Source organism: Pinus tabuliformis, chromosome 1_1 (assembly GCF_031772625.1).
Source record: "Pinus tabuliformis cultivar Carrire ecotype Pingquan chromosome 1_1, CPIR1, whole genome shotgun sequence".
In the NCBI taxonomy this organism is placed as follows: domain Eukaryota; kingdom Viridiplantae; phylum Streptophyta; class Pinopsida; order Pinales; family Pinaceae; genus Pinus; species Pinus tabuliformis.
In genome coordinates, this window is record NC_142297.1 from 705,292,141 (window position 1) to 705,314,834 (window position 22,694).

Genomic DNA, 22,694 nt, shown 5'->3' on the forward strand with positions numbered 1-22,694 from the left:
TTCTTCTACTAAAATAGTAAGTAAAATAATATTTTTTGAAGTCCCTATAGTGGTCTTCATATTGCTTCACAAAGCTCTCATATTGTTGTTAATAACAAAACATCAAATGATATAAATAAGCTTAAAAATAAATAAGAAGTAAATATAAAATTTATCACAATAAAATAGATTTACATGGAAAACCTAACACTTGGAAAAATAAGACTAAATAAAATTAAAAAATAAAATCAAAAATAAATATGAAGTAAAAATAAAATTTAAGATAATAAATGAACAAACCAAAATACATACATCCACTCACTTTCATGGTACACACAATCATTTTTTTTTATAGATCATTCTTAACTTATAAATTGGCTTTGTCACAATTATAATAACTAACCATGAATTATGAACACCCTCTATCCAAAATAACCTAAAATTTTAACTGCTTCCAAAACATTTAAATGACATTGAAAAATTAAAATATTATATATTTCAATTTAATCTCACATCTAACACTTTCAGATATCAATCTAGATTTTTTAAACATAAATTTTAAACTGTATTTAATTAATTCTTTATATTCCATTTTTACATGTCAATCTATATTTAATTTGCTCCTCACACCACAGTTTTCCTAATTGCAGGATTTCAAATTGGAAATTTTTAATTATCAGAAATTCATGGCAAATCCCCAAGCAATATAACTGAATATGAGATGTCGCTTGGAAGAAATAATTTCAACACTCATGAATCTAAATGATGGACTCAAAAAATGAATAACCTTCATGGAAGGTAAACTCCACAGCTGCGACAAATTTGAAAATTCGAACATGTTGCATTATTATTCTAGGAGAAGAACACGTTGATATCAAAAAACTAATACAGCGACTAAGTCGTGATTGGGAACCAATAACATATTAGGCATGGAGGAAAATGTTTATGATTGTGCACGTCCATGATGAAATGATTGTGCACGTCCAAGATTTAAAAAAAAAACAACAATAACAACAAAATTCGTGTTGGTTTAAGCTTTTAAGAAGCATCCACTGAACTTTCCCACAGCGCTATATGATCATATTTGGCTTACTGTAACATATTTCGCTATCCAAGATGGTTAACAGACGGCCTGCAAATGAGGGATCTATCAAAAATCCAAAGTTTTTTCTTGCAGTATTTGTCATGGCAATGGCACCAAGAATGGATGCAGACAAACTCCATGGTGGGGAATTTGTGACAAAAGAAGAGTTGTCACTTGCCGATTCGTCCAATTTGACGCCCTTTGTAAACATCACTGTGTTGGAGAATGCTGTAGCCAAAGGAGCTGGTAAGTGTATTTGTTTGTCTCAAAATTTTAAGTTGATTTCTGAAAAGAACTAATAAAAACGGTCATTGCTTATTGCAGTCTGTTTAGATGGAAGCCCCCCAGCTTACCATTTAGACCGAGGATTTGGATCTGGAGGAAACAACTGCCTTGTTTTCATGGAGGTAAGCTCGCGTTCTTTTTATATTTATTTATTTATTTATTGAGGTTGTTATTGTCACATTAACATTGATATTTTCTGTTAGTCAAGCTAGTGTAGGTTGTGTTGTGGGGATAATTTGTTCTCTTCCTCTTCACTATGATTGGAATTTCATGCCATAACACGTTTGTCTGTAATTTAATCTTATAATATATTTGTAATTTATTGTCTTCCTTGATTAAAATTTCATGCTAGAGCATGTTTTTCTGTAATTTGATACTATAACATATTTGTCTGCAATTTGATTAGTAACTTGATTAGTAAGGCAATTATATACCTTAACTTCTGGTTTACAACCCATCTGTCTTACAGTGCAAATTATTATGCAGGGTGGAGGAAGGTGTATCGACATACCATCCTGCTCTAAGTTCATCTCTGTACATGGGGAAATCAATAGCATTTACAGGCATTTTAAGTGATGTTGAATCACAAAATCCGGGTATTTCAAGTTTATATTCTAAAGCAATGTGATGATAAATAGGCTTTTCCAAGGATTTATTGAAACTAGAGAAAACTGATTGAACAGATTTTTATAGTTGGAACCGCGTTATGGTTCGATACTGTGATGGGTCTTCATTCACCGGAGATGTGGAAGTACTAGAGCCGGTATGTTAATTTCAATACACAGGTAAAAGGAATTATAATTCTCATAATCCTATACCAACGGAAACTCTTGTATCTAATGAACAGTATTTCAGGGTAAAAAACTTTATTCGAGAGGACAAAGGATATGGGAAGCTGTAATGGAAGATCTTTTGTCTCAGGAAATGGATAAAGCAGAACATGTACGTTTTCCAAATTCACTTTTTTCTTGAAGTATATATTTAAATGCCCTGCCATTTTGGATATCTGACTTACCATGTAAAGTATATTGGTAAATTGGTTAAGAAGTGTAATTCGAATAGAATATTTAGTATTTAAAAAAGGTTATAAAAGTTTGCTTTGTTTCTTTGTTTGTTAAAAAAAATTATATATTATTTAATTAGAGTATTTTAATTTATTATTTAATTTTATTTGCTATTTGTTGTTTTTTTTACATGAAGAGGGGGAATAGATAAGTTGATTTATCTATTTCATTAGGGTGTCCTTATATATATATAGGTATATGTATATATTCATGTATCTATATTTATCTAGATCAAATAGATTTATATAGATGAAGATTTAGATAGATGGATATGGAGACATGAATATTGGCATCTTTCGAGAGCCATATTTGAACTGGTAGCATAAGGATTTTCACTCTTATTCTCTACCAAACGAGTTATCCTAGCTCTACGGAATGAGTTGTTCTCAGCCTTATTCTCTACCAAATGAGTTATCCTAGCTCCACCAAATGAGTTATTCTAGCTCTTATTTGAATTGGTGACATAAGGACTTTCAATCCTATTCTTATCTACCAAATGAGTTATCCTAGCTCCACAAAATGAGTTATTCTAGCTCTTATTTGAATTGGTGGCATAAGGATTTTCAATCCTATTCTCTACCAAATAAGTTATCCTAGCTCTTCTTTGTGGATCATCTTGGTACATGTTTTTAACTTGTGTTAACTAAAAATAAGGAAAAAAGAGATTTTCTCTAGTTTTCAAAAAGATCTTTATTATTTTTTATCTCGAAGTCATTAATATGAGAAAAAATGGATTCCAATCTAATAATTTCCAAATGATCTAATCTATGTAGATCATATATCAGAAAATGAATTAATCATATGATCAAATGATTAACTAATCAACTCAATTTGTCACTATATGGGTCAAAAGATTCATATTCTAATTTCTTTTCTTCATAAAAAAATAGCTAGGTAAAAGACTTGGAAAATGAGAATGGACTAAAAATGATGGCATTAGAGAAAATAAATGAGCCCCTTTAGGAATGAACATCCATAGGGATAAAGGTACTTAACCCTCATGGTTTACAAATCCAATGGATTTTTTTCCTATTGTAATTTTCATTTTTATTGAGCTAAACACCTAAAATTGCACTCTATCTTTATCCTCATTCAACCATTTATTTCAAAAACTAATTCAATTATCTATCTAGAGTAATCAAGTTCATAATTGTATTACTTAATGTCAAATCAATTTTTTCTCAAATCTTGGATCTATCTTATGAATAAAATTCTTGGAACAATTGAAGTTTTGATCACTAGTTTCATATATTATATAACTTTCCAACTTTTGAGGAGTAAACAAAGTGCTCTATAAATACAACATGGACCAAATGAGATTCATTACTTAGAATTGTTTCCATTGAGTCTCTACACATGTCCCATTTATATCTTAGGAGAAGAAATGTTGTCTCCATGAACCAGATTTGGCTAAACAATAACCATTAAAATTATCCTAAGATTCCCTCGATTCGTAAGTTATAGCTCTGTAGGTTTCCGTACCTAGGCTCAATTTGATCAAGTGTGTAGCATCCACCAATTCCACAATATACCATTCTCAAAGAATGATATCATACCTTGATCTAATCCTATTATGTCATATCCATTAACGTCATTGATTAGATAATTGTTCACCATTAGGTGGGAGAAATATCCCGCTTACTCCCCTTCTCTCGTCATGATTATATCTATCCCAATAGAATATTAAGGGGAATCATTATCTTATTTCTCCATTTGAAAAAAACTGTTTTTATCCTCCCCTATTTTATTTGGAAGGCTAAGTAGAATGGTCCATATCAATTGACCCTTACTTCCCTTTTCTTTCCCTTGAAGGAACCTAAATTCACGAAATGTTCCCTTGTAATTGTAATCTAGATTATGTCATTAAATCTAATATGCACTATGATCATTGAGATTCCAAAATAATCTATGGATCTCACACCAATGAATGAGGAGTTATATTCCATCTAGCCTACTTAGCTTAGAGGTTAGAGCATCATAGTTGTAATGCAATGGCCATCGATTTAATCTTGATAGCCTGTTCTCTTCCATTCCTGTCATTTCAATAATCCACACATTTTTGTTAGGATCAAGATGGAATGGGGAATACTTTTATGATTATTTGTCACGTTTTTCATGCCATCATCACTTACTACCAACTACAAATGGAATGACTGAAATGATTGGAGCTATTAAGATCTATAACAAATTCTGGAGAAAGATCTTAGTTATCTACATAAAAGATTCTAGTATTACTCATATGGGTTATGTTATTCTTTCTTCTTTTCAATGAGTTTTTTTAATTGAATAAGGAGTTTCTATGTCTCGTTATTGGGGCCTTATTTAAAAATAGTATGTCATTCGAAAATTTTACCACAGCTCCTTAGTAGAACACCCAAAAACAAAAAGGATTATATGAACCAATATTATTCCAAGAAAATCTCTAAATATTGTATCCAACTAGAAGAAAAATAGAATTATGTTCTCACTATGTACTAACAGAGTGACAATTACTGAAATTTGTTCTCATTGATAGAAGAGTCATTAAAGGATTAATGACCATGTTTGGTTGAAATTACTTTAAATATATTTGAATAATATTCTTTTTTGATTGGGTATGGCTCCCACCATTTCTAGAGCTAGACAATTAGTTAATCATGGACATATTTGAGTCAATGACCATATGGCAGATATACCAAGTTACCCTTGAAAATATCAAGGTGTGATTACTATAAGAGATCAATAAAGATTGAGAGAAATTATTAAGAAGAATATATGTGTGTGTGTGTGTGTGTGTTTCGGAGGGATAAATCATTTGACTCTTCATTATTTACAATATAAAGGATTCATCAATCAAATAATAGCTTTACTAGATGGATCAATTTGTATATTAAATAATTGATGATCATAGAGTATTATTCCCATCAATCTTGAATTAAGAATGAACGAAAAAGAGGTGTTGGTTGTTAGGCATCTGGAAATTGTTTTCTTCTCCCTTCCTTTTCCCCTCCCAAAAAGGGACATTTTATAATCCTTTTATGCATTACTTGTTATCTATGATACTTTTCTTTTATTACTTCTTAAATTAGTCTTTCCCTTCACATACTACAAACCAATGTTCATTCTAGTTTATCTATGACAAATAGAGGGAGATTGATTCCAAATTAGGAACTTGTCATATTGGGATTAAATAGATTTGAAAAATAATGGATGAGAAAAATATAGTAGTGCGGAGATATAGAAAGAGAGGTCTTTGAAGGCTTAGTAAGAGGAATCATACATAGCAATTCCAATGTTATGCCTTGAACTGCTTGGCCATCTTTTTTATGATATCTCTTAGTTCTAATTAACCAAATTACTCAGTACAAACTTCCTAACAAATTCCTTTTGTTCGGGCACGAAAAATTCAATATTTTAGAAACAAATAGATATTAAATAAGGTAATGATTCAATACCCCTAGGAAGGACAAAATGACCTTTTCTCCAACTTCCTCTCATTTTATGAAATCCTCAATAATCCACGTTTATCATATGTATTAAAATCTCGTAATCGATAATTTAAGCTAGACTAATTGATGCATTCCATATTATGATCACATATGGATATGTATTGATCATCTTGTCAATTATATAAGAAGTAATTCTTTGGAAAATGATCTTATGTGATGATAACTATACTTTTCCTAATATTCCTTTATCTATATGGATAAAGCACATAATTGTTGGGTGGCAATCTCATTTTCATTATGTAATACTTGATTGTTTAACTATTTCTTTGTCTAAATCGTGATCAAAATGGATATCTTGAGTGTACCTAATATAGTATACTTTTAATATAATCTTTTTTCCATTTTTAATTATATTAATAATAAAAAACTATTCGAAAAATTCCTTATATATTCCCATTTTAAAGAATCTTTTGAAATTGATAGAATGAGAACATATTATATGACTGTAAGGAAATCCATTTTATGGTATTGTGCACCAAAAAAAATTCATTCATGGAACCATTTTCATAATGGAATGAATGGAATTATCAAATATGTAATCTACTATGCTTAGATCTTAGAGAAATGACAATTTTATTGATAATACCTTCACAATTTCAGCAGAAATTGTGAATAATCCCAATGTTTTGAGCGAGAAAGAAGTGTTTACCTATTACATAGATGGTGTGATTTGATAATCCTTTCGTATATATTTTTTGGGAAAAAAATGTAATTGGGAATACAAATTAGGTAAAATAGAACTTACACTCAGTGAAGGTGAGTTGTAGAGATAAAACAATTCCCTCACGCATGTAACCCTAGTCAATGCACCCTTAAATGGTCTCATCTCAGGAGGGTTTTAGTACCGAGCCAAAAGTTATACCTATGCATTAGGTTTTTCTTAAGTGGTTGAACCTATTTGGTAGGCATGCATGAGGGGAGAAAGCACTACATATGGAAATCAACAACACAAAAGCTTCATTATATCCCATATGCATTACCCTTTTTTGAAGACTACTGAGAATGGTTGGGACAACCAACATCCATCTCGTGTGTACTTTGACTATCCCTATCAAGAAACCATTGAACAATTTTGAAGTGATAGGTCATTGAAAAATACAATGTGTTGTTAAGTCACCAAATTTCCACATTGTTCACCAATTTAAACACCCATTTTCAGTCATTTGTCACAATTGTTTGTCTATCTTTTACCCATATTGTGGTGTTTCTTCATGAAGGTTCAAAAATAAGATTATGAATGTTAAAGTATTTAATTATCCTTATTTTCTCTTACTCTTTATGAGTTAGAAAGAACTATTTTTTTGGTTTACTAATGATGGTCCACCTAGTGTTGTTCGTGTGGCTCTTATTTAGTTAGTGTAACTAGCCTCCATGGTTGGAAAATATGCGTAGATCGAAGACAAATTATAGAACATGGGTTTTGTTCCTAAGGATGTTTGTTGAAGTTTATAGTAGCTTCAAAATATTTTTTGCATAGCCTTGGTGTCTTATCATGTGGAAGATGACTTATTTCAGCATTAGGTGCTTTCTTGCTAGAGTAGGTTTTGGTGTCTTCTTTCCTAAATCTAATTCATGAAAAGTACAATAATTAAAGAGAGTTAAATATTGTGGAATATTAAGTCATTTATAACAATAAATAATTTAACTATTTAAGTAATCATAAATATCGAACATTGATCTCCAAGATCTTATAGAAGGGGGATTAGCGTTAGGGATTTCGGCTGCATGAAGATTATAAATAGAATTTTAAGGAAGATGACCTAGGTAGATATTAGTGGCCACCCACCTATTCCACTTGGACACCAAACATTATCTCTTTTAGTTTTTCAGTTTCCTTAATTGTAGCACAATTTACTATTTTTGGCAGTTTTTCGGGCCGTGAACTTCCGAAGCAGTTTTGAGGCCCTAAATGACGTATTTTGGGAAAAACATGAAAACATAAGCCTTTGTTTAAAGTTTGAATTTGAAATTGTAGTAATCATAGAGATATTTATAACTAGGTATTGTGTGTGCATCTCTTCTTTGAGATAAGCTACAACTGCCTGAGCTCATTTATTTCCTTTTTGTTTGTAAGCATATCTCGATATTTGATATTAATTAAATGAAGTGTTATTTCAACTGCATATCTGTATTTATGGTTATATCTATAATTTTTTTCATTTATATTTAAGTTTGGATCAATGGTATCAGATTGGTATGCTCTTTCTTTGTTTTTCTTTGCATCTACCCAACAAGGTTGGGATATAAGGAGTTAGGGCGCAAACTAGTCAAAACTTTGCAAGAATAGCCTCACAAATCCCAACGACCTCCCATGGCAGAAGAGAAGAAAGACGAGGGTGTAGGAGCTCCTTTATAAATATTGCTCAAAGAAGCCTTCAAGTGATAGTGGAACACGATGATGGACAAATTAGCCTAGGTCCTTCAGTGGCTGCCCAAAGGTGACGCATATCCTTCCAACAGCCACTTTGGAAGTGCCACACCCTTTAAGGTACAGGTTAACTTTTACATCCCCATATTTGAAGTTCAGATAGATGTGAACGCCATAGATATATGGTTAAATCTACTAGAAGGATATTTTTTGGCTCATGATTTTTCGAGCTGGGAAAATATTACCTTTTCACTTCTCAAAGGCGCCCCCACTTCAAGGACATGTGGGAAACCTACTATGAGAAGAACGATGAAAGTACACCCTAACTATTTTTAGGAAAAAAAAACCCACTTGGAATTCACTCTGGGATGCCGTGAAGGAGTAGTACTACCCTGTAGGAATCTACGAGGATAAATACACAAAGTGGCCCATGCTGCAGCAGGGAAGGGATCAAACATGTTAGAGTTTACCAATGTTTTTCATACCCTTCACATGAACTTAGGTATTAAGGATTATAAGCGACTTTTGGTACTCTAGTACCATGGTTGTTTACATAGGTACACCTAGGACGAGATGGAATTCCTGGACATCTCCTCCCTCTACACGATGTATCAATTTACTGCCAACATTGAGCAAAACTCTAAATAGAAGAAGCGAGACTTCACATCTATGAATCCAAAGAAACGGAAAGGTGCCCAAAAACTATAGAGTAATGGAAAAAGGCAAGGCGGAGTAACCTAGGACAACCCATGAAAGCCACAAGCAAAGAAAGACACCAAGAAGATAAAGAACGACACGGGAAAATGTTGTGAGTTCCATAAGAGCTCCACTCACAACGCAATTGAGTGTCATGCTAAGTACTCACTAGTCACCGAGTTGAAGGCTTCCAAATCAGATGCATGCTCCGACTTTGAATCAGAACCCAACAAGGGAAATGAAAAAGGGAAAAAGATCATTGATGTGGAGCCTAGTGAGCCTGAAGATCTAGATGAGGGGGGGCAACTCTCCCACTCATAGATATGGGTGAAGGGTTCTCTGTTGTAGTTCAGTGCCGACAGTGGGAGCCGAAAGAACCTCATTTTAGTAGAGGTCGTGAAGCAAATGAGCCTACCAGATACAATGCATCTGCATCCATACACCATTAGGTGGCTTCACCAAGGACGGAATCTCCACGTTAGCCAACAATGTTTCCTTCCCTACAACATGAAGCCCTTCACAGATGAGGTATTGTTTGATGTTGCTCCTCTTGAAGTTTGTAATGTATTATTATAACAACCATACTTGTGGAAGTGGCACGTTGTAAACGAGTCTAAACCCCACTCTACGATTATTACTTTAGGAACTAAGTTGTATAGATTACCATAGGTAGCCCCGCTCACTGCCATCTCTTTGATCTCTTCAAAGAAATGCAATAGGATCATTTCACAGACTAGGAAATTTATTTTCATTATGATTCGCCCTAAGAGAAAGAAGAAGATTGTGGCCACAACTTATAGATAAGGATCCTCCATAGAACAGTAGCAAATGGAGAAGGTTGTGGAGGTGTACAGGGACATTTTCACCTCACCTATGGGGTTACCTATTGACCATTAGTTCAATAACTCCATCGATCTCGCTCCATGTGCACTCCTACCCTATGGACTGATATATCGATTCTTTGTTTGGGAGAATGATGAGATTAAGAGGCAGATTGAGGATTTGTCGCAGAAAGGGCACATCATGCCAAGCTCATCACTCTACGAGAGCTCGATTGTATTCATACAGAACTAGGGTGGGACCTGGAGACTTTGTATTAGCTATCAGGTGCTGAACAAGATCACTGTCTGGAATAGATACCCAATCCCATTGATTAATGACCTTCTGGACCAGCTCAAGGGGAAAGATATTTTAGTAAGATTGACTTGAAGTCCAGTTATCACTAGGTTCCTATCAAACCTTATGATCTGTGGAAGACTGCATTCAAATCCAAGGAAGTCCTTTTCGAATGGTTGGTCATGCATTTTGGGTTGACGAATGCCCCCACAACCTTCATGATATTGATGAAAGAAATCTTGCAACCCTTCACCAATGCATCTATGGTGGTTTATTTAGATGAATTATTTATCTTTAGTCAGAGTTGGGAAGAGAACCTCCACCATATTTGACAAGTTCTCTAAACCCAGCGACAATACAAGTTGTGTGCCAATTTTGAGAAATTCACTTTTGGCATGACCCTGGTTCAAAATATGGGGTGCATCATTGATGACAAGGGTTTGCATGTGGACCCAATCAAGATACAAGTCATTCAGGATTGTTTAGCCCCAACCACTCTAATAAAGCTTTGCATCTTTCTAGGTCCTGCCAATTTCTGCCACAGGTTCGTGTGGGGGTTCTCTCACATCACTTGGCCTTTAAGTCAAATCACCAAGGTCAGACTGAAAAAAAAAAATGGTTTGAAACCAAATAGAAGGAATTTGATGAGTTGAAGCATCAACTCTGTTCTGTACCAATGGTCACATTACGAGACCTGCAACCACGAGTCATGGCGCCGATCACTATGATCGACTCTTATGGGAACGAGACGTCAAGGTGGTGACATATTTACAACAGCGATCTAGAATTCGAGAGCACATACTAGACACTCTTGGAAGGTAAGTAGGTTCCAAATTTTCACCCTCAAGATGCATTTTTATGCCACCTAGGACACATCTATGTTCCTTCAAGCAAGCATGCCAAGATGATTTGGGAGGCGCACTATAGTTGAGCCATTGGACATTTTGGAGTAGAGAAAAAAGTGACAGTATTGGAGAAGTATTTTTATTGGTTGAAGCTTCGTCAAGATGTTGGGAAGTAAATTAGATCCTGCACTCCCCACGCCATTCTCAAACCAACCATCAAGAAGTAAGGACTATATACTCCTTTGTCTACTCCTAGTCAACCTAGGTAATCCATCTCCATGGATTACATTTCGGTCCTTCCTTCTACTAAGAAGAACAATGACTGTGTTTTTTTGGTCATCGAAAAATTCTCTAAGATGGCCATTATGGTGACCTACAAGAAGAGTATCATAGTAGAGGCCACTGCTAGGCTCTTCTTTGAGAGAGTGTGGGTACACTTTTGGATCCCACACTTTATTGTCTCTGATCAAGACAACAAATTCCTAAGTGCATTTTGGTCAAGTCTGTGGTCGATGATGGATACCAAACATACTAAGTCCATGAATTTCTACCCCCAAATTGATGGCGAATCATAGGTTGTGAACAACATGATCGTACACATTCTGTGCATGTACAATGCGAAGAATCCACACACTTGGGATGAAAGCCTCACCTATGTCTAGCACAACTACAACAGAGTTATCCATAGCTTAATGGGCCATAGCCTCTTTCAAGTAGGGATGGAATTTCAGCCATTATATCCCATTGATGTGGCCATACTATTTGCAGCTACTCATGAATATTTGTCCCGCGTCTAGTTCAAAGTTGATAGGGATAACAACTTCATTGAGAGCATTCAACACATATGCTAGTAGGTCTATGATATATTGGACAAAACCAATGCTAAGTACAAGAAATTCCATGATCAACATGAGTTTCCACACAAGTTCCAGGTGGGTGACAAAGTTTGGATAAATTTGTAGGATTGTCTCGTTGAACCCCACCAAAATCATCTCATGCTCCTTTATGGGCTATAAACCATCATCAAGGTTCTAGGGGAGAATTCCTTTGAGCTAAAAATTCTACCTTTCCTTGGTTTGCACCCATTTTTCAATGTAGACCGCCTTCGGCCATACTTTCCACCATTATTGGACACATCAGACATTGCAGAACATGTGACACTAATAGAGTTAAACCCAAACTGCATGGAACATGCCACAACTGATTGGATCATGGACACACAAATCAATAACACTCTTCATCAAAAGATCCAACTATGTCAGATTGTCAAAGGTGGCTAACTCCTACACCAAGGCAAGTGGCTCATTGGGGACCAAGTTCAACATAAGTTTCCCCATCTCATGGAGACACTCAATGCAATGGGGACCATTGCCTTCTAAGGGGAGAGGACTAATCCATATGGATATTTTTTCCACCCACCTATTCCACTTGGACCCCAACCATTGTCTCTTTCAGGGTTTCAGTTTCCTTAATTGTAGCATAGTTTGCTATTTTTGGCAGTTTTTCGGGTCTTGAACTTCCAGAGCTATTTTGAGGCCCTAAACGATTTTTTTTTTGTGAAAAAATGGGAAAATATGAGGCTATGATATATGTTTTCATTAGAAATTTTTATTCATTAGATTGATCTTTCTAACGAGGTATTGTGCACGTCAAATAGAGATCGTATGCCAAAGTTACGACCCATGGAAGTTGATGTGCCAAATTACCCAAACGGGGCCCATAATTTTGGTGCTTCATCTCCTAGGGTTAGGTTTTTTGATGTTTATGGTTTTCCATTATTTCTCAATAATAAATATACCTTCGATCCTCATTGTAACATGGTTCAGAGACATGTAGCCACCACATCTCTTCTCAGAGATAAGCTACCATCGCTCAAGCTAGTTTATTTCCATTCTGTTTGTAAGAATATTTTAGTATTTTATATTAATGATATGAAGTGTAATTTCTGGTCCATCTTTGTATTTATTGTTATATCTATAATTTGTTTCGTTTTTGTTTAATTTTGGATTAGAAGAGGTGAAGACATAACAGAGGAGACACAATAAGAGAAAACAATTTAGTGCTAGTGGCTTATAATATTGAAGCATAGAGAAGGAAGACTATATGAGGATTCAAGTGTGTATCTAGCAGGTTGAATTCATCTAGTGGGGGCCGAGTTACATGCTACAACAATTGTATTCTTCATTGTAATACTTTGTGGGTCGAAAACCTTGATTTTCCACATTAATGAATGAAAGAGAATTGTTGTGGGTATTTATTTATTGTAATGTGTGATTGATCTCTCTGGATAATTTTTTGCTACATATATTTCTAGGAGTTAAAATACAAGTGATTTTATTTTTCGGTAAATCAAAATTTATTTGGTTAGTTAAATAAATTGTTTAGAATAAATAGTTATCATGAAAAAATAAATATATGTTGGCATTAGGATATTTAAGATGGTATCATAACATTTTAGATAAATCTGAGAGGGAGAGATTGCTAGGGTTTGCAACAATGAGTTTCTTCTTTTACGACAACAAAATTATTTCTAATTTTACAACCAGGGCTTTATGGCTAAGGTTGATTTTTGAAGATGGCATCACTGAGTAGTTTGTGATATGAAGACAATTTGGATGGAGCCATTAACTTTAGTCCCTGGAATAAGAAAAGTACTATGATTATAAAAATGTATGATTTATGGGAACTTTTGAATAGATACATTCAAATTCCTTTAAATCCATACCTTGTAGTAGATCATAATCTCAAGAATATGAAAGTGAGGTGTATAATTTTGGATGGTGTGAGGGATCCCATAATTCCGCACATATCAAGGAGGGACACAAGAAATCATATGTGGGTAGTCCTAACTGATATTTATTAGATCAAACATTTAAATAGGAATATGGTGATCCAAGAGAAATTAAACAACATTAGGATTAACATATTTGATAACATAACATCTTATCTTACAAGGATCCAACATGCTATTGATGAGCTTGCAACTATTGGGGGAACTGTGATTTATTTAGAGCTTGTGAAGGTTTCTCTAAAGGATGTGTTAAACATTAGACCACCTTTGTGGATGGGATACTTGATAGGAATATATTCGTAATTGGGGTCATTTGTGGGATGACTTTATCTAGAAGGATATATGGGAGAACTCATTGACCGAAGGATAATGAAAAGAGAGTGAGGAGGAAAATTATCTGGTCATGTTACACAAGAAATAAAGGGAAAAGTGAAGGCCAAGAAGAACCAAAGTGGAGGTGGACCTTCACAAAGTAAAAAGGAGAAGGACATGAGCAATGTGAAGTGTTTTTCATGTCACAACTTAAGCAATTTTTCTATTCAGAGTCTAAATAGGAACGAAGGAAAGGGAAATATATCCATAACAACCATTGCATAGATAGATGAGATGGTTGAAAATTTTGAGAATAACTTATGATTTTAAAGAATTGTCATGTGAGGTGTCTAGTTTGTGGACAATGAAGCATCTTACCACATGATGAGATCTTCTGACATTTTCACTAGCATGACCATCGAGCCTAGGGATATACATGTAGAGCTTGGTGATAATTCCAAGTATGAAGTAGAAGGAATTGGTGGCATTGAGTTTTATATGGACTCGGGTGGTATTATAGAGGTGAATGGAGTGTTATTTGTGCTTGGTTTAGTGAAGAATATTCTTTTATTTTCTACCATATAAGATAGAGGAATAGAAGTTACCTTCATAGGAGGTTACACATTTGTTAGGCCAAAAGTAATTAATCCTAGCAAGACGTGAGTAATTAGAATTTGGGAGAAGGGAGAAAAATATATATCTATTAAGAGGAAAACTAGTGAAGGCTCTCATACATGACAGTGATAGCTAGAGTGAGGTATAGTATAGGATGATGGGACAGCTACACTATAGGGCTCTTCCTATGTTACAAAGAATGGTTAAATATTTTTTGGAGGTAAGGGGGGAGAAGGATGGAATATGTAAAGGGTGTGTGCTTGGAAATCTAGACAAGGATACATTTCCTCACAATGAGACTAGGTCTAAGTGAGTTCTTCACTTGGTGTACTCATATATTTGTGGTTCTATGTTTGTGGAGTTGATTACAGTTTCTCTGTACTTTGTTACATTCATAGATGATTTTTCCTGGAAGACTTGGGTCTACTTCCTAAAGACAAAGGGTGAGGTCTTTGGTTGGTTTCAAAAGTTCAAAGCTCTTGTAGAGAACTAGACTAGGAAGAAGATTAAGGTGTTGATATCAGATAATGGGGTTCAATATACCTCTAATGAGTTCCAATATTTTTGTAGACTAGTATGGATCAATAAGAAGCTCACAATACCTTACTATCCTCAACAGAATGGAATTTCTAAGGGGAATAATAAGATCATAATGGAGCCATCAAGGGAAATTACATAAAATCTAGAATTTCCTATGTTTTTGTGGGAAGAGACTTGTAATACATTATTAAATGTGCAAAACAGGAGTCCCCAGAGGATATTGGAGGATGTGACTCCCGAGGAGATGTTTACAAGATTGAAACTAGATGTGATACATTTGCACATCTTTGATAGTCAAATATATTTCCATGTTCCCACTAAGAAGAGGAATAAACTGGATCCATTTTTAGAAAGGAGTGTATTTTTGGGTTACTGTGAGGTCTCAAAGGCCTACTAAGTCTACATTCCATGATCGAGGAAAACAATAGTTAGTCGATATGCTAAGCTCAATGAGTGTAGGACCTTTAGGAGGATCATGGTAAAGATCCAACAGGGGTAGACGATTAGGAGTGAGAGGCTCCTAAGGCTAGGTAGGGACTAGCAACACTAGTAGTAGGAAAACAACCTATAGATCTCGAGGAGGAGTGAGATATTCCTTTGAGATCTGCAAAGAGAAGGCCAAGTTAGGCTAAGCATACCTTTAAGGACATTGAGGAGAATAACATCAGTGATTCTAAGCCTTCGACTTATGAGGAGGTTGAAGATGAGTAGGTCTAGAGGGATGCCATGGTGGAGTAGTATAGCTCCATCATTAGGAATGATGTAGTTGGCATAGTATTGAAGCTGAAGGGAAATTCAATGATCACTTCTTGATGGATCTACAAGATCAAACATGCAATTTATTTTAGTGTCAAGAAGTACAAAGAGAGATTCATGGTGAGAGGGTTCTCTTAGCAGGAGGGAGTGAAATAAGAGGAGACATTCACACCTATAATTAAATATGCATCCATTAGAGTAGTTATATATGTTGCTTCCAAGATGAGGTGGAGGATACATTATATGGATGTAAATATTGCTTTCCTCAATGGGGTGATTGAGGAAGAGCTGTATATTGAGCATCCTCAGGGCTTTGAAGTGCATGGGAGAGAATCTCATGTATGTAGATTGAAGAAGGCCATTTATGGGTTGAAACAGGCTCCACATGCATGGTACACAAGTATGATGGTACCTACTAGTTATGATGGACTTTGGATTGAGATATGTCAGATTTGATGGATTCAAATTGTATGGGTACACAAATTATGATTGGGATGGGAATTTTATGGATAGAAAATTGACATTTGGATGTTGTTTCAGCTTGGGATCAACCATGATCTCATGGTATAGTAGAAAGTAACAATCAATGGCACTTAGCTCAAAAAAGGTAGAGTATATGGTAGCAAGTATGGTAAGTTTTGAGGTAGTATGGATTCATAATATTCTTTTAGGAGTATTTTATCTTGAGATGGGGTCATAAGTGATTCACTGTGATAATCAATGTTGCATTAATCTCTCTGAGAATCATTTGTTTCATGACAGGTCCAAGCATATTGAGATTAGATATAACTTCATCAAAGACAAGGTCCAAAGAGGTGCTGTGAGATTGCAGTACATTTCGACAGAGGAGAAGGTGCTAGATATTCTCACTAAGCCTCTAATGAAAGGGAGGCTTTCAAGTACTGAGATAACTTACGGGTTGTGGAGAATCCCTTCTTTCATATGAGGGAGTGATGAAGCTTATAGTAGATTCAAAAGGTCTTATGCATAGGCTTCCTGTCTTAGCATGTGGAAGATGAATTATTTCTGCTTTAGGTGTATGTTTGGTGGAGTAGGTGATGTATGTCCTCTTTTCTAAATATAACTTATGAAAAGTACAATAATTAAAGTCAGTTAGTTATTGTGGACTGTTAAATAATTTTCTAAGGATAAATAATCTAATTATTTAAGTGACTTAGGAATTATGTCAACCATTGATCTCAAAAATATTCTAAAAAGGAGATTAGGGTTAGGAATTTGGGCTTAATGAATATTATAAAAAGAAACCTAAGGAAGAGGTGAAGACACAAGAGAGGAGACACAACAAGAGAAAGAAAATTTCTTTAGTCCAAATGGTTAAAAATACTAAAGTGCAAAGGAGAAATATTATAAAAGGATTTGAGTGCGTATCAAGGAGGTTGAATTTCCTTCGGCCAAATTCATGCAGTGGGGGCCAAGTTATAAGTTCCAACAATTGTACTTTTTCTTATAATACTTTATGGGTTGAAAACCCTAATTTTTCATGTTAATGAATGATGAAGCATTGTTATGGGTATTTATTTGTTGTAATGTGTGATGTACCTCTCCAAAATTTTATTTTCTACTGCATATATTTTTAGAAGTTAAACTACCAATGATTTTATTTTTCCTTAATTCAAAATTTATTTGGTTAATTAAATAAATTGTTGCGAATAAATAATTATCATGAGGAAATAAATTTGGGTTGGTATTAGAAGATTTAAAAATGTTGACATGGAATTATGTTACCTAATTCATACCTAGGTTGACTCTATGAGTCTCCAACTCATGATATACAATTTGGAAAACTTGTGCCAGTCAGAATTAGGTACTGAAATTTGGGTATTATTTCTGGATAAAAAGAAGAAGAACCTAGAAAATCCATGACATGGGTATTTTCCATATAATCTATAAATGGTTTCTCCAAAAAGTGCATGATTTGAGAGCTCCTGGAGGTTCCTTTCATATATATGTATTTCTTGTTGTGATTGTTATCAAACTACAATCCAAACGTATTGATAAGTTAGAAATAAACTGAGTCAAATATATTCTTAGTTGATTGTATGTTAGATGGATTACATGTAATTAGATCTTGATTTTTTCTCTGACCTAGATCTACCAAAAATAAGTAAATACAATATTTTATAATATATTGGACAATTGGTTCAAATTCACCCCTTATTTATTTGTGTAAAATGAATGGGAAGAATAGAGGAGAGTAGTTGGTAAGTCAATAGAGGGAAGGGTTAGAGTAGACTAGCAGAGACGTTTACAAATATTTTAGAGAGAGTATCTAATATTGTTGGAGCATTCATCTCTCTCCAATGAAGAGATTGTTGACCATTCCAGCTCTTAGGTATGTATTGCTGAAGATTTATATATAATGAAATTATTGATTGTTGTTATTTACAAGTCATGGGTGGAACGATGCATTTTATTGTCCTTCTCAAAATGTAGAATAGTTTAGTTTAATTTCCTTTCAATGCTTACAATTTTATGGTTTTGTGTGAATAGATTTAAGCTCCTATCCCTTTCCCCTACCTTTTACTTGGATTGGTGTGCATCTAATTTATGCATGAGTGATTTACTTTCTACATGAGTTTCCTTAGAAAACTATGTGTTTCCTACTTGGGTTTCCATTATGTAGTAATAGGATAGGAATACTATCAATTACTTGAATTCCACATGTATAATGTAGCATTGCAAAGTTTACAAACACCGTGGTTAGCAATTTATGTTAAAGTGAATGAATTATTTTTAATAGACAATTAATTTTCCCAACATTTTTGCGTCAATGTCAAGGAGGTGTTTAAATAGATAAGGTTTTTGATAGTTTTTGCTCTAGAAAATTCTGTTCAAAGTAGAAAAGTTTTTATTCCCGCATGCATTAATCTATATGATAATAGATCCTACTAGCTAGTAGAAGGATTTTATTGGTCAAAGGAAGAAATGGCACTCCAAGAAGTATCTTAAGTCTTGGCAACAAGTATATACCTACCTATATCTCAAGTGGAGCAAATTGTAACTGCAATCAAATACCTACCCGCTTCTTAGGTGGAACAAGTGCTGGTTGTGATTGGAAATATATTTTTATCTCAGGGAGGAAGAGTAGAGCAAGGAGTTCATGAACAACAACAAGAATAAAATCTTGAAGTTCATGAAATATCAAGGAGAATATTTATGAATTTTCCTTGATCGTCCTTGCCAGACTATGGAAGAAACCAAAGGGTCATAAGAAACCATCAAGGTAGGGCATATAATGGAACCTAATATCGACAAATTTATTTCATGCATATCACTAGATCCTCTATGCATTTAAAATGGGAATAAACAAGCCTCAGAAGATATTCTTAGCATGATAAAGGAGGACATGCCAACAATTGCTAGTGAAGCAGATAGTCAAGGATAGATAAATTACATTGAATATTGGTTCTAAATGATTCATAGAACACAAAATTCCTCCATCATCCATCATCCCCTAGGATCATATCATCCAAAGTAGCCATATCCTCTTATTTTGGTATTCATCAAAGCATATCTTCCAAATTTGGTACGAGTATATTTTTAACTTTGTTGTGCACATGGCTTCATTGGAAATATAAAAATAAGTCTAAATAAATGGTATAAATAATTAAATAAATAAATAATAAAAATAGTAAAAGTAAAAAAAAGCCTAACGGTGAAAACTAGGACACTAGCATAGTTAGACAAGGACTCTTCTTGAAAACCAGGTTATTGGTTGACAAAATTATCAATAATATTTGTATTATGTTTTTGGTCCTCTAAAATAACTCAACAATAGTTGTGACCCTTTAATTTTTAAATAATAAAGGTAGGTTGATGGATGAACACCCAAGGAAGTAGCAAGTTTAGCCTTCATGTTCGCAAAAGTTTCAATAACCATTTATAGATGTTGTTACTTTGCAGGTGTTGTTACTCTTCAAATATTGTTAGTCCTCAATTGTTGTTACTCTTCATGTGTTGTTACTCCGCATGTGTTGTTACTTCATCGTTTCCAAGTGCTATTGTAGGTTTATCAACAATGCACTTATTCAAATATACCCCACAAAATAATATTTATTAGTATTCTTCGTCATTTTTGTCTCAAATCCAACTCAACAGTTAGGAGTCAATAGTCAATAGTCACTGGAATCTCAAAACAACATTTGAAATAAATCATCACTCTATTTTGGATCAATTTAATAGAACATAAGTCTTAGAAACAATTCTCCTCAACAACATGCCTAGTAACTTCAAGGGGTAAAACTTAAGGTAAAACTACCTTCGAACTTTTTGATTTGTTGAAACTTTAGGGAATAGTGATAATATACTACTTTAATCTTGGCATTATATTTTTTTCATCTTGTCTCTCCCTTTCAAATCTATTTCAACCCTCATCTCCTACCATTTCCTTAACCTATTGGTATGCATCACTCATTCAAATTTTTTTGGCAATGTAATTGATCGACATGAAGTGATTATTAGTGGAGTAAGCGTTATTGAGAAATGTTATAGTTGAAGGCACAAAAATCTGTGCCAAGGAGCTAGGAAAGATTTTATTCCCTTACTATGTTTTAGGGACTGATTAATACCTTTGAGGCTACAATTATTGGTGTTAATAACAATTGGTTCTTTTTAAAGAAAGATGTATGAAGATATAAAAAATTAACCACTATCAGAAATATATATGTACAATGATTTTTCACAGTTTGACTTATGCAGAGGGCCATGTGTGAAAATTGACAACAGTTACAACAAAAAAACTTTGAGTAGCAACTCATAATTTTATAGTAGTTGTTGAATGGTCACTTGTTAGCTACTACAACAAACGTTTATGCCATAATGATAAAAATACATGGGAAGGAAATTGAAGCTAGTACTTAGGTAAACTTTGGTGGCAACATTCTGACTTGTACAAGGCTTTTAGCATTTGTGGGTACACCTCTACATGGAGGATTGGTAATGATGGCAATCTAAGCATGTGTTAGGCATGGACGATGGAATAGGGGTGTGTAGGTTAGTCAACTCTCATGTTGACAACTCCACATTGTATGGATGAGGACATTTAAAAGTATAGGCATGGGTGAGAATGCTTGCAAAATATAGAGTATGCTCCTACTCTAGCTTGGTATGCTGAAAACAAATCTAAGATGAAGAAGGTTAAGAGAAAGTTAGAGTTCTAGATCAAGTTCTCAAGGAAAAGAAAAATAATTTTGGTAATTTCACATTATGAAAAAATTGACTTGAAGATATCTTCCAAACCATGTGTGAGATGGCCACAAAATTTGGATGAGGGAGCATGAAGGTAAGATCAAAAAATTTGCAAAATTTCAAGAAAAATTGCTTTATAATTTTTTAGAAATTGAGCATCATAATGTACAATCATTTTTCTTATATCTTGATATATGTGCATCAGATGGCTCTAATTTTTGTTTTGGATAAGAATCAAAATATTAAAAAACCACAAAAAAAAAATCATCGAAATCCACTTCGTACTCTATGAGAAATTGGTTAACAAAGTTTGTTGCTATACTTGTAGCAGTTTGCTACAACAATGGTAGCACCTTATTTGTTATATTTACATATATATGGATTGGATGGATCTAATTTTTTGTGTGGAGACGCATTAAAATAGTATAAAACTTCTCACAAAATTTCAACGAAATCTAGTTTGTACTTTGTGAGAAATTGGTTAACAAGGTTTGTTGCGACATCTATAAGAATTTGTTGCTACACCTATAACAATTGGTTATAATTCTTACAGAAACTTATTTTTTATATATCAAGATCTATGAAAAGCTTTGTTGTAATTTTTTGTATATATGGACATTAAATGGTTAAACATTCCCACAAAAATCACCTCAATTTGAAGTGTTGTTTCCATGAAATGTCAATTTTTTTGAATCTGTTGCAACTCCATGCACAAATTGCTACCATTCAGATTTATAACCCCACTAGAATTGTTCAAAGGCTACTTTTAGAGGCATGATGGTAGTGGGAATTGAACATAAGACTGATAGGTTGATCTAGGTAACTATGGATTTAAATATCGTAAGTTAAATCACTTGCTTTAATTCATGTTTGGATAATGAAGGTTGTGTTGTAAGAATGCCTTTTTATGAGAAATACAATTTTGAAAAAATGGGATAACCATTGTTCAAAAAAGTTTCAAGGTGTTATTACGCAAAATTTCTTTTTTATTATTAAAGTAAGAATAAAGGTGTTAACAAGTGGCATTGGTTGTTATGCATTAAAAAGTGTAAACATCAACCATTCTTAACCTTTGTGCTCAACACATTGTATCTTATGAGGGAAATTATAGATCAACACAAGAATGCAATTATAATAGCATGTATGTATACCCAACAAATGTAGTTGATTCCCAAGGCAACATCAACACTACCACACAAGAAATATTGTTGAACATAGCACAAAATGAATCAATGTTGCCACACAAGAACCGACATTGGATATGAAAGTGAAAGTTGCTCCACGAGAACGTATTGTGAGCATAAGAGAAATGATAAATGGTCATTAGAATTATTTCGATGGAATATTTTTTGGAAGGATAGTGCAAAAAAAACAAGAAAGTCATTTAAGGTAAAGGGAAAGTATTGGTATAGGTATTGGGTTGCATCAAAGTGGCAATCTTTGCAATAAATAGGAAAGTTTGATGCATTCCTAGCTAGTAGTCCTAAAGAAACTTGAACAAAAATCTCTTCTAGGGGTAGAATGAAAAATGGTGAGAGTTCCATGGC

General features: G+C 34.0%; 1 pseudogene; it reads left to right on the forward strand.

The window, feature by feature from the left end:
- The first annotated feature begins 1,095 nt into the window (after nt 1-1,095).
- Nucleotides 1,096-22,694, forward strand: part of LOC149215468 (pectin acetylesterase 8-like) — a 53,056-nt pseudogene continuing 31,457 nt past the window's right edge.